The 14,602-nt window shown below is 38.6% G+C and overlaps 1 protein-coding gene across 1 annotated transcript in view; it reads right to left on the reverse strand.

Moving 5' to 3' along the window:
• Positions 1-14,602, reverse strand: part of DCDC1 (doublecortin domain containing 1) — a 287,695-nt gene that overhangs the window by 242,808 nt on the left and 30,285 nt on the right. The window lies entirely within an intron of this gene.

Consider the following 14,602-nt stretch of genomic DNA (forward strand, 5'->3'; position numbering starts at 1 on the left):
AAAGATGCACACAGAAATTTATGTTTCAGAACTCCTACTAATATAAATGGGAGTGCAACTAAATAAATTACTATGTATGGCTTTGAAAATATAAGAGTACTGAGAACAGTAGTATCACATACTAAATAGTTGTCAGCATTCCTTTCTTTTCAAGAGGCTACATTTCATAAATAAATAAGTTTCACCTGAGTATTTTATTTGTGCATTCAATTTATTTTAGATAATGTTTTATTTTCACATAAATACAAAAGTGCAATGATCCCTCTTTCATCTGATCTTTATATGTCCTAATGAGAGAAATAAAATGTATTTGCATGTAACTGAATATAGCTGCATTTGTTCGCCCACACTCCCAATTAACACTTCTCTATTGTAATTCACCTTGCAGAAAGCATGGCCTCTTTGACCCAGAAGCAGTATTTTACATAAAATCTACTCGTATTGATATAAAATATGAGCAAGTCATTATAAATAAACTTCTAAGTCCCAGAAGGGCTGCATTAGGTATTTAAAAAACAAAACAAAAAACACTTGTCTTTCTCTACCTCCTTCTTGATTTCTCTCTCAACCTCTTTTATGTTCTCTCACACACTCAGGCATACAGACATATCCAAAAGGCAGAAATATGAGCAAAACTTGCAGAATAAATTAAACTATAGTTATGCTTAAGCCTTCAAGAAAACATTTATTTTTTTTTTTACAGAAAACTAATAGTATCTCTGAAAATAAAATTTTAAAATCTCTCACTGGGGAATAAAAGTTAATAAATTTTTGTGGTTTAATAGTTTACCAAGAACCTGAATGCCTCCTAAATGCTTTGAATGGTGGAAAGGTTATAAACCTTAACACTAGGTTGGAATCTCAGCTCTGTTACTTAGTGACCCTAGATGAGTTATCCCACCCTGCATCCATGATTTCTCATCTACAGAGTATCTAGTGAGTACCATTCCACCACCTGATGAAGCTTAAATATTTTATAGGTTAAAGAACCTAACACATTGACATTACTTTGTGTTTGCTTCTTTCCCCATACCCCTGAAATCCTATGCTTAGTACGGAGCATTAGAGTATATTACTCATTATATCAGTCAGGGTCCAACCAGGAAAACAGAATCTACCCAGAGCATTTGAGCCAAGGGAACTGACTGCAGAGAAGTGATTGTGTAAGTGATGGAAAATACCAAGAAGCAACCAATGGACAGTGAGGCAACCCCAAGACTACCAACAGCAAGAAGCCAAGGCCAGAGGGAGGAGGTGATTCATAGAATCTTACCAATAAAGGGTTTCCTCCTTTGATTATTTAGAAAAGAGGCAGGATTAGAGTGAGGTAAGTGAAGGGCCCAAAATGCAACATTTAAGAGTGCATACTCAGGGTGGTGCAAGGACACAGACCTTAGAGTGAGCACTTCCTTAAATTCTGTCTCATAGGTGCTTCTCTCACCCTGGTACCAGCCCTGGCCCTGACTATCTCTTTTATACGTAAAACTCCTTAAATTCCATTAAAATAATTCTTACTATTAGCAAAATGCTCATTTGTACAATTTATAGGCGTTGACCCACATAGTCCTCTCAGCAATTTTATGAGGTAGATAATATCATTATTCTCATTCATAGGTGAAAAAATTGAGGTACAGAGAAGTTCAATCATTTTCCCAGGGATCAAGCAGCTGGCCTGTGAATTCCATACTAGAAACTGTGCCCCTAGTCACTATACTATTCTGTCTCTACCATATATTTTTCTGTCGTTATCTCAAATTCAATATATCTAAAGCAAAATTTAACATCTTTCCACACAAATGTATGCACACTTCATATTTCCTATTTCTATCCACTGTCTCAGAGAGATCTTCAATCCTTACCTACTATTCGCATCTCTTCAGCCAATTGTTTATTAATTCAATGATACTTGTTGGGTGCCCTCTCATCCATGTACCAGGGTGGTAGCTGTGAACAGGACAGAAAAGCATGTGCAGATTGCAGCCCCTGAGGGAGAGACAGACCGAACAGCCTCTCTAAAGAGGTGACATCTGGGTGGGAAGGCCTCTATGATGAGAAGCTGGTCATGAAAACCCGGGGGAAGGTCATTCCAGGCAGAGTGAAACACAAGCACAAAGTCTCTGAGGTGAGAATGAGCTTGGAGTGTTTGAAAAAGAAAAATAAAGCTTGTAAATGGATCAAGTACATTTGTATGTAGAAAGTGGCCAGATTGTGGAGGCCAGGACACAGGCTTCAGATTTTATTCTGGAAGGTTCTCAGCAGGGCACTGTATGAAGAAGAAACTATGGCAAAGCGTAGACTGTGGTGGTGCCCCTCGCCCCTCACATTCTTTTTACATTGGGTTAAATTCCGCTGCTGCGATGAGTCCCAGCCACTGACACCTCACAGCTGCACCCTTCTCCTCAGAGCTACCCTTGGCCGAGAGGAACCAGTCACCTAGCCAGGAACTGCCTGTGAGTGATGACTTCTTTCCTCCTCTCGAGGTGCAGCCCCAGCCAATGACTGACTGACTGGGGGCACAACAACCAGTCTCCTTGCCTCGAGGAGGGGTAACTCTTGGTGGCGTGTTCCCCAATCTGTAGTGTGTTTCCCATTCCAGGCTAGGGCTAGACCTCAGCTCAAAACAGGGCTTGGCCAGGCTTCTTCCTCTACTGTATGCTGCTTCCCTCACTCACTTCCAGCTTTCACCTAAGAGCATTCCCGCACTAAGTCTTTTGCACAAGACTCCCCTGCTTAGGCTCTGCTTCTAGGGAAACTGACCCTAGACAGAGTTAAAGAAGGGAAACGGAATTCTCAGCTATTTGTTCTCCATAGTACTATTAAAAGCTTCGCTCCTTTTCATTCCTAGCTGGCTCATTTCTTTCTCAGTCTCCTATCATATTTGATCTTCCCCCATTGCATCTGGCATTCTATACTCCGATTACAACTGAGTGTTCCAAACATCAATTTTGTCATTTCCTGAAGACTACGATATTGGAGCTAGCTTTTGAAGCTTTCCACTAATGAATCAGTAAGCCTGTCTGTCTGTGTCTGTCAGGTAGTCAACAAATATTTGAGGCCATCCTACGTGTGAGAACCTTGTGCAAGGAATATGAAAGATACACAGTCCCTTTCCTTAAACTTGTGTCTAACAAAAGAGTGTGCCAACAATTTGACAATACCCAAAGTTTCTGATTTTATCTTACCCTCATTTAAAGCCAATCTGTTCATTGTCCCTTCAGTATGCCAAGTTCATTTTAACCCCAATCTTCACCTATTCAGATTCAAGTCCTTCTCAAAATCCAGTTTCAGATCTTCTCTTATTATTCCAGCCCACAATATCATCACTCTGAATCCTTAGAGCATTTGCAGCCCGTACTATCCATGAATACATTCATTTACTTGATAATGTTTGAGAATCTCCCATATGCCTGGCACTGTTCTGGTGCTAAGAAAGAGCATAAACTATCTGGAATTTTATGTAAATGTTGTATAGGTATATATCCCATTTCTGCTTCAATACTTAAACTTTTAGAAGGTAGGAATAAAGCCTGTATTTCTTATTACTTTGCTCCAGGTATAAACAAGTTCTCTACACATAATATAGTTATTAGATGTTAACTCTTCCTGTGCATTTAAATGTTCCATTGATTTCAATTTAATTTTATTTTAGGTTTCATAGCATACCAATTGTTGAAAATTCTTTATTGCTCATGTATATGTACCTAGCATCTATATTCCCTACCTCTCCCTTTAAATTTTTAAAGTAAATTTTAAAACAAATTAGAAACTATTTATAACATAAATTATAAGTAGTTTTTTAAAGCTACTCCTACTTTCCAGATCTTTGTTGCTATTGACCAACATGGAAACACCATTGAAAACATATAAAACTTTTCATATGAATGATTATTTTAAAACTAACCTGTAAAACAGCCTAATAAAATAATACCAATAAAGACTAAAATGTATTAATTAATATACTAGATAGGTAGCATAGCCCACTTATTAAGAAAGAACATGGGCTCTGAAGCCAAATTCTCTGGATCTGAATCTTAACTTTGCCTCTTTATAGCTCTGTCACCTTAGAAAATTAAGTCAATTTAATTTGCCTCTGATCGTAAAAACGGGAACAATAATAGTAATTCCCTTATTTGTTGTGTGGAAGACAGAAATTTGTACAAATAAAACACTTATGTGTAAGTATGGATCACAGTAATATTGGTGACATGATTATCCTCATGATTTTCATCAAGAACTTAGAATAGATAACGCAGTGTGTTAAATACTTTCTATGCACTAACCCATTTTATCCCCACAACCTTGAAATTTTGTCACATTATCATTTCCATGTTATAGACAAGGAAAATGAGACCTGGAGAAATGAAACCATTACATCCCTACCCAACATGCACTAGTTGTATCAGAGGTAAGACCCAGACTGAATGATTCCAGTGCCAGTTTCCTTAATCATGATACTATATAATACCTCATGTGCCTAAAAAGTAACCAAAAATTTCTCCTAATTTAAAATGACTGGATACCCCATGCTTCTTAATATTTTCCCACCTTCCACATAGTCCTACCTTAGCAACATCTAAAAAGCAGCTGCCCTTAGGGCCCATATTTTTCTCCAAATGTCCTTATGAAACTGCTGTGACTCTGTTTACAAATCTTTGTTTCTGTGGCCAATCAGAATAGTCTGAGGCAGTAGAACAGGGTTTTTCAACCTAGGTAAGTATTGATGTTCCTTTGTTTTTTGTTGTGGAAATGTCGTGGACATTGTGGATTGTTTACCAGCATCCCTCGCCTCTATCCTCTAAATGCCAGTAGCATTTTCCCAGTTGGGACAACCGAAAATGTCTCAGGCATTAACCTGACTTTATGGTTTCTCTGCATTTTGGAGTAAGATTACATTTTTAATTTCATGATTAATTAGCCTTTTCATTATCATCTCCCTCATTGAATTTACTCATAAACCTGGTATCATGGAGGACAGCTCAGAGTACAAATAAGCAAAAAGCCATAGGCTTAGTGCATTATCATGCATTGGCTTCAGAATTGTAGAAATTTGGGACTGAAAAAGACCTTAAAATTATTAACTCTAACCACCCATTTCATTTACTGTTAATTCATTCAACAAATAAGTTCTGAGTGCCCACCACATATTCCCTGCTAGATACACTGCACAGAGAAGACCCCAGAGTGCTCTTGGCCTGTTTGAAAAGACAGAAAAGAAAAAGAACACACAATATGGCATGTGCTAAGTCAGAGGTGTGCCCAGGGTACTGGGGGAGCATGGAGTAGAGGCACCTGAGGTGGTCAAAAAAGGTTCTCCAGAGGAAGAACATGAGGTAGGATTTGAAGGATGCATGGAGTGGGCAAGAGAGAAAGAGAGCATATTCAAGGTAGAGGATACTAGGTAGGTGAAGTATGATGGAACATTGAGGGGAGATGACACAGAGTGACATGTAGGGGTCCAAAATGCACCACCCCAAAATGTGCCTCAGTGGTATACAGATTACTTTGAGCTAAAGGCAATTTTAGCTTCAGGCTCAGGAGAAATGTCTGTGTGCCCGCCTTTAACTATTTAAAAGAATTTGAATAAAATGCTTTGCTCATAATAAGAGATTATCAGAGATAACTTCTTTTGACATACCTAAGGGGAGGGCAACCTTCTATTTACTAAATGTCTGTTATCATTTAAAGATCTTTTGAAGCCCCATGTACAGTACCTCATTCCTAGTTCAGGATGTCTTATATATACCTCAATCTCCCTTTCTATCTCAGAACCTCTTATGTATGCAAGGTGTATGAACCTCTGACTCTCTTAAACATGTGGGTTTCCCGTGTGCATAATATCAAATTTGATTTTTCTCTTATTAATCTGCCTCCTGTTGACTTAATTATTCAGCCAACCATAAAGAACCAGAGGGAAAGTGAAATTTCCCCCTTCCTCACAGTGACTGTGGAGCAAGGAAGATGGGAAGTAGCCAGATCAGAGCCATGTGCACAATGCTGGGAAGTCCCACACCTCCCTAAGCAGGCCATTACATCTTTTGGACAAGTGAAGGTATTGGAAAAATCTTCCTTAGGTTGGGGCAAAATCCATTTCCCTATGAAACAAAACTATTGGGAACAGTGAGGAAAAGGGCAGGTCTATTACAGCAGCATGTATTGATCTGCTGGAGAACCAGGATAGCAGAGACTGTTGTGCACATCACAGCTCTAAGGATTTCACCTTCATATAAAGAAATGTGGTTGAGGGCAGACAACAAGGGTAAGCATGATTACCTCCAAAGATGAGGAGAAAAACAGAATCTGATACTTCCATGCCAACACTGAGAGCCTGAGGATGCTCAGCAAAGACCTGAGTAGGTTTTAGTCCCGGTGAGTAATCTCAGAGGCTGGGAGAGGGTGGAAGGTAGAGTAATCAAATGTGGGGACTGAAGGGTATGTGGGGCAGGGAGGCAGGCTGAGTATTAAAAAAGAAATGGGATCATCTAAATGCACTTTGATCTTCTAGGAAAGCATACTAGCCATAGCTAACAAATGCTTTCTACACCTCTGTGTTTCCTTAACTTTCAAATCTTGAAATCCTGGCTTCCCTCCCAGGACTGAAACTATCTGGTACTTCTGTAAGAATTACAGCCTCCCAAAAAATGCCCCACATTAGCTCCACATCCCTCAGCTGTGCACTACAGTGAGCAGTGCCCTGAGCCTTCCCCAAGGTCACAGGGTCTCCTTTGTTATGGCCCACCCTCGCTTCCAATAATACTTAATAAGCATCTACTCTATGCAAAGATTGAGGGGAGAGAATGGGCAAGAAAGGGCATTCCTGAGAGGATGTGGGAAGGCTAAAAATCTCCGGATCTATAGGTTCCTGGGAGAATCATTTATACCAGCACTCCCCTTCTGACCATTGTCTGGTCTCAGACAAGCATTAGCATAACCATTAGCCTCTTTACAATGTAATTATTCTTGGGCTGGCTTACTCTGGCCCCCTGCCAAAGGGAAACATTCACAAATCTACATATGAATTTGGGGTAGGGGATATTTAATATACTCCTAAAAGTCCACTCACTGTTTGCAGGCCAGCAGGCTGCTCTAATGAGGTCTATCCCCTCCCCTCTCACCACCAACTCCTTGGGATATGGATGGTTCACCATGGTACTATTTCATTGGGTTCTTCATTTATCCATTGAACATTAGTTGGGCGTCTATGAACTGCCAGGCCCTGCACTGGAAAATGATCGTGAATAAGGCAGCTATGGTTTCTTTCCTAAGCAAACTTGGTCTAGAGGAAACAAGGGGCATTTATTTCACCAGCAATTACCAATTTGATTACAAAAAGGGACACTGAGAATGCAAGGGGTGCTTATCCTTATTAGTGGGAGCTTCCAGAGACAGTGGGACCAAATACAGTGCCTACCTGTGCATGAATCTCAACAACAGGAAGCTTGGAGTTTCTTCCCCTTTGGAGAATTCTTGAATTTCTACCTCATTGACAGTACTCTAAGCAAAGGCTCTACCTATCCTTACACACCCAATTTCCAAAGAAGGGGTCCTAGTCTCACCTTATTATCTCATCCCCTCCTTTAAATTTGCTAGCCACACTTAATGGGTTCCAAAGCAATAAGGACCGGACCGATCCCAGTTTCCTCTCTCTCAGGTATTTCTCTCTAGCAAGTTAAGAGCTTATTGGGTAAGGATGGGGTTGAGAGCTACAGTCTAGTGAAGTTCTAAGGCTTAACAAAACCTTTGAAAGTACTTTCCTGATGTCAGTATTGTTGGGAGCCAGCAGAGTTGAGGCAAGCAACTCAGTCTTAAGGAAATAGAATTAAGTTCCTTCTAGCAGAAGTTATGTGGTGCCCTGAGGGCTTGGCCAGAAGATAAGATAACCTGCAGCTTAGCATCTCCTGTCTTCCTGCCTCTTCCCCTTCCTGATCCTCCCCCTTAGATGGCCCAGCCTTGGAATGTTGCACCTTGGAATGTCACACTGCCCCCTGGCAGTTAGCCAATCCTGTGTTGCCAGGTACCAAAGACCCCTCTGCATGGGCGGCCCTGCCCCCCTTTGTTTCTGCTGTATAAATACAGCCATTTCAGAGAATAAAAATCGGAGCTTGATCAGAACCTTGTCTTGCTCCCATTCTTTCGCGTTCCTTGTTTGCCTCATTCTCTTAGGTGGTTCCTGCGGGCCCCCGTTGTTGTCCCGCAGGCCGGGACACAGTATAATTTAACCTAGTTATAAATAACTGGAAAGGAGCGATGGGAAAGCCAAATATTATAGGCATTCATTTGTGCAGCTTTGCCAAGAAGCATGCCCAGTAAAGGATAGAGAGGACACTTACTTGTCAGTCACATCTGGGAACAGGTCATTGGTCAGAATAGGTGTGGCTACTCCAAGTGCAGGAAAACTTAAGATATTTTTTAAAAATATGTTTAATTGATTTTTAGAGGGGGAGGAAGAGAAAGAAAACATCCATGAGAGAAAAACATCAGTATCAATGGGCTGCCTCCTACACGCCCTCTACTGGGAATCCAGGCCACAACTAGGAATCGAACCAGTGACCTCCTGGTGCATAGGTCAAAGTTCAACCATGGGCAGAAACCAGTTTGGCTCAGTGGATGGAGCGTAGGTCTGCGGACTGAGGGGTTCCAGGTTCAATTACGGTCAAGGGCATGTGCATTGGTTGCGGGCACATCCCCTGTGGGGGGTGTGCAGGAGACAGCTGGTCGATGTTTCTCTCATCTATGTTTCTAGCTCTTTATCCTTTGCCCTTCCTCTCTATGAAAAACCAATAAAATATATATATTTTAAAAAAGCAATAAGACCAATATCTATCCTGAATCAGACTAAAAATTAAAAAAAAAAAAATTCAACCATGAAACACACTGGCTGGGCAGACTTTAGATCCTTAATCTCCTAAACACAGGAGTTCTCTCTCTTGTTGGGGTTTGACTCCTGACCTATGAGACTCTCACGCTTCTGCTCTTTTGCGTTTGCCTACATGGTTCTCAGCCATGTGTACCACACATAATGGACTGGCAGACTGCACCTAGCCTAATGCCAGACCAGACCCAGCTTCACTATAAAACAGCAGCTCTGGAAACTAGATTTGCTTCTAGTTCTCCGGAATCCTCGGCTGCACCTCTTTGAGGACTGGTTTAAGAGAAATGGGACTTCACAAATCCAGGGATGTAATTCCATGCAAATAAAAATGACTCATCCTCCCATGGGAGTCTCAGAAAATTCTTTTTCTTAAGATAACCTAAGGACCCCATTTCCACTAGCAATGGAGAAAGTCAGTCCACACATTTCCAATACCATCCCCACCCAGTTGCATCCCAGCTGCTCAGGGACTGCCAAGTTCCCTTGCCTGTTCACAAGCTTCCTCTCCTACAGCACACAGAGAATGCCAGGCTCCAACCATAATTATATTCTATTATGAAAATTCCACACCCCAGTTTACTTTCATGATTTTGTTTACAACCAAGTCATGGAAAAGATAAAGTACCTTGCAACTTGCTTCTGTGTTAGTAGGTCTATTAAAATACCATTACATTTCCTTAGTCTACCTCAAAAAAAAAAAAAAAGCTTCCTATAAAATTAAATAAATCTGGGTGCTCCTTGATTTGTAAATTTCTACTTTGCATGTATCAGGCCAAAAAAAAAAAAAAAGGAAGGAAGGAAGGAAGGATATGTTGCTTTCTTCTGGCACACAAAACAGCAGCAAAGTTGCAAGTCCAAATCAACAAGCTTCTTAAAAATCTTATTTTTTAAAATGCATTTTTTGGTAGTTGGATTAGCACTTGAAAACACATTCATGCTGACTGTCAAGTAGCTTTAATGACATTAAATATGAACAAGCCGGTCATTTCATGGGTGCAAGATGAACATATAAAAGATAAATGCTCTGACAGTAAGAAAACATACTGCTATATTCAATTATATCATCTGCTCAAAGTATAATTGCTCCTATGTTTGGTAAATAGATTAAATTCAGGTCACATTCCTGTGTTCAACTGAGTTTCTAGTCACTCCCTTTTCTCTAAATACTTGTGTTCTTTGTTTCTGCACGTTCTTAAGTGTCATCATTTATTGCTATAGGCATGATGGCTATATTTAAGTAATAATGACAGTGGTTGTCATTAGATTTTAACCCAGTAACACTAGTCTGACATATCATTTGAAGTATGTCTTCAATTTAAATTTGATTAAAATTACAAACGTTCTATCTATTGTGCCAATCAAAATGTTGTCAATCTTCTGCTGAACTTTTCTATGAACTTGCCTGAAATAAGTTATGGCAGCTAAAAGTTAAGGTTACCATTGGGCCATAAACATTTTTTAAAATATAACTCTTGGAGTCTTGACTGGGTGGCTCAGTTGGTTGGAGTGTTATCCCGTATACCACAAAGGTTGTCAGTTCAATCCTGGTCGTGGAACATACAGGAAACATATGATGGATGTTCCTCTCTCACATTGATGTCTCTCTCTCTCTGCCTTCTCTCTCTTAAATCAATAAACATATCCCCAGGTGAGGATTTAAAAAAAAAAAAAAACTCGTGGAATAGAGCAGAGCAAGGGCATTTGGGGTTCCTTTTATAAAAGGACTTGATTCTGCCTTTTACCCCACAAAAAATTACCAAGGCAAAAAGCCACAATACATTGAGAGTTCAAAGGCTCTGATTCAGATTTTCATACTATGCTGTATACACAAGTGCTTGGCAGACATTTTAATTGAGTTGTATATATTTTTAAAATCTCAGACGAACCAAATATCTTTGGTAGTAAAAATAGGTACTTGTGACAATGTGTATGAAACTCTAATGGAAATATAATGGTTGCAGATACCTATTATACATGGTAACCTTCTACATACATCATCTTATTTACTCTTCATAATAATTCATTGAGGTGTATAGCATTAGGCTCAATCTCTGGATGAGGAAACTGAGGCCTAGAGATGTCACATGAATTGCCCAGCTTCTCACTGTAGTTTGCTTTCTTGGCAGTGATGAAGAAAGTAGAGACAAATGCTGTTCACTGTTGTTTTTTCCTGAACCTGCGAGCTATTCTGGGAAGGTCAGAGTGAACAAAAGATTCTGATTAATGGCCTTGGGATCGTAATATGCTTATAAAATGCTATTGTCTGTATTTTCTTCAGACAAGGGATTTATAGACATTTCATTTTCAAATAATTTATATATTTTTTAGAAAAACAAGACAATATCCAATAATCCTTTAATATCTCTGTTTTACAGGACATTGAAGCATAGACCAACCTATTCAGGGTCACATAACAGATACTAGAATCTTGTGAGATTTTCAAGTCTAGTGCTCTTTGCACTAAATAATAATGCATTTCTCATTTTTCTCCTAAAAGATGTCTGAAAGCATCAAAAACAAAGAGTTGGAAAGGTAAAACCCTCTGAAACAGTAACTGTAAATATATATAAATGAATTCCCAGGTAAAGTAACTAGCAGGGTAGACAGACAATGCTGTAAAAGATCTTACTTAAAGGTTACTGCAAATGCCTGCTTCATTTTTGAAAAATGCCTCCTTGTTTCTATGGCATTGCTTGCTCTCATGATAGCACCCTTTTTAATTCCTTTATAACACTTTCCACTATCAGTAAATACCTTACATAGTTCTTTATATACTGTCTACTGCTCGCTCCTTTCACCTCACTAAAAGCTGAGCTCTAAGAGACTTTTGTTGTGTTCACACCATAATCCTTAGGTTTGGTGCAACATCAGGCACATTATAGGAACTCAACAAATGTTTGTTGAGGAAATGATTGAATAAATAATTGAGCTCTAACTATTCTTCTGCCTCCTTGGACATGGAAGCATAATTTTTTTAAAATCTCACATACAATCTTTCAGCTCTAGACAGGGAGATATTCTCTCTGTCCACTCTTACCCATGCGGCAAACAATTCAAGATAATAAAGACATTTATAATCCTTCTGAGTTAATATCATAGTGAGAATTAAAATTTATCAGGTTTCTTTACAGCTGTGACAGCAAGACCTTACCCCAAATCCTAAATCAGATGTGTGGTTCTATGAATAGAAACTTTTGGATTTAAAAAAAAGTTCATGTAGTGCATATATCCTAATGGTGTAAATATAATATATTATGTAATAATCCCAGCAAGGTCCACGAGAGCAGCCCATAATTAAATAGATGAATATATTAAAAATTTAGATATTTTTCAATGATTTGATATTTTGACACTATACTATGCTACCTCATGTATGTTCTAGACTTTCCTATTATCTAAAGACATTTTTTTGGAAGGGGGGGGTCTATTTTTTGTCATTATCTTTAGATCCATATCTATTATAATAAGGATACTCCACATACTTATATACAGATTTAAAACTTTTGAAATAAGGAAATACAAAAATATACACCTATACTTTTACCCTCATTTGTAGAAATAATAGAAGCATTTGCTATCTCAGAAGAAAGTGTTTTCTCTATATAATGTCACTTTCCTGCTTTAGAGTATATGCAATTAAGTGGCAGATAAAATGGACTGACAAATAACCTCACCTAATCCATATGCTGTTCAAGCAAGCAACATGATAACAGAAAATTCGAGAAAGCCTCCTGCTGCGTCTGCTCAAATTAAGCAGTAGTCACTTTCCAGGTGGGCACCAGGAAGGCCAATACCAACTTTCACAGGACTATAGCAGCCATGGGTGTCGGTAGCACTGTGGCATTGTTTTGAGACCAATAGCAATAACAGCACTTGACGATGTAATATGGATAGTGGGCACTTCTTGAAACTGGTGCTTTCCCCGCCCCCCCTACCCCAATCCTCACCCAAGGTTATTTTTCCATTGATTTTTAGAGAGAGGAAAGATAGACAGAAATACTGATGTGAGAGAAACACATTGATTGGTTGCCTCCTGCACACACCCTGACTAGGGCCAGAGCTGGGGAGGAGCCTGCAACTAAGGTACATGTCCTTGACTGGAATCAAACATGGGACCCTTTGGTCTGCAGGCCAATGCTCTATCCACTGAGCCAAACCAGATAGGGTGAAACTTGTGCTTTTAAGACAACCATTTAAAAATCAACACATCCAGGAGACAGGAGAGAATATAATGTGTGAATCCAGGTTCATTAAACTAATGCATTTTTTTGAAAAACAAAATATGACAGAACATTTCATTATTGTCGCAGATATGAGGAAAAAGTGTTATGCTGCTATTTATAATGTGTCCTGTGTGTCATGGAATTGAACTATTTCCAAATCATCAATAATTAAAATGATGAGAATCCATCATTTCACTGACATTTACTTCTACATGAAAAGATGGCCTGTTTTAAATGTGCTCACACATATTCTTGTCAATCACAAGCTGTCACAGCAAATTATTTCACTTTGTAGATCACATGACAACAAAAAATCTCTCAGTTTAAATTTAGATCTTAGGTGTAATATCTAGAACTCTTTTCATGGATTTTTTTTTTCCTGTGACTACATTTTCACAATACAGTATGTAAAAGATGTAAAATGTTATTCATAATACTCAGTTACACTTCTGGTTAACAAAACCTAGGACTTAAATGAATCACTTTAAGTGATAACTCTAAAGCCAAATGGTAGGATTGAACAGGTAAGAGAGAATGAAATGGGAGGAAAAGGAGACATATGTACTACTATTTGCAATACTTTAAACAATAAAATAGACTTTTAAAAAGACAGAATGAAAATATAAAACTAAAAAAATTAATTTCTAAACAATCAGTGCTCTATACATTGGAAGTTAGACCCAATGGATTAAGTCTAAGCTGGTTTTTGCCCCCTCATCTTCATTAAGACATGTAAGCAGCTTCAGGGCATGAACCGTTTCTTATGCTAGGTTTGCACTGCCTAGCAGTTATAAAGCAGCTGAACTCTTATAAACCCCATGAATCTGATGCAAGAATTTTCACTGTGCCCCATTAAGCAGAAGATTCAAGAAATGGAATACCTAACCTGCATGCCCATAAATCTGAAAACTTTTAAGTGTCTTTTCAAACAATTCATTAACTACATCTTCACAATTCTAGCAGAATCTTTAATAAATTTTAGACTCTCCAAATGCCAGAATTGTTAAGACCTCATAAGACAGTTTATCATCATCAACTTTCTTTATAAAATATTTCTATTTTTCCCCATACATAACTAATCTTTCTGCTCAAGTACTCAACTCCAAAATGCAAGAATTATTCTAATATTGCATTTCAACAGGGAACCCTGCCTGTCAGTTTTGACCTTGGCCTGACCTCTATATACAAGCTTTGTGTTTTGAGGTATGTGATGAATAGCTCTCCATTAAATCCAGTGCCACTGGTTGTCAACAGTGATGCTCAAAAGAGGTAGTAAAGTAGTTTAAAAATCAGAGATGTTCTCTAAGTGTGCTAATTAAATATTACATCTAGGCCAAAAAAAAAATCATAGATGTTCTGTACATATTTTTCTACCTTAGCAAATCTGGAAATAGGTTGAAGGAAGGCAATTTTCATTATCTACATTGCTTTTCCAAATTGTATTGCTATACTTTGTTTTAAAAAACAACAACAAAGTATAGAAATATAATTGCCAAAATATACCTAGGCT

Source organism: Pipistrellus hanaki (assembly GCF_964339955.1).
Source record: "Pipistrellus hanaki genome assembly, chromosome: 9".
Lineage (NCBI taxonomy): Eukaryota > Metazoa > Chordata > Mammalia > Chiroptera > Vespertilionidae > Pipistrellus > Pipistrellus hanaki.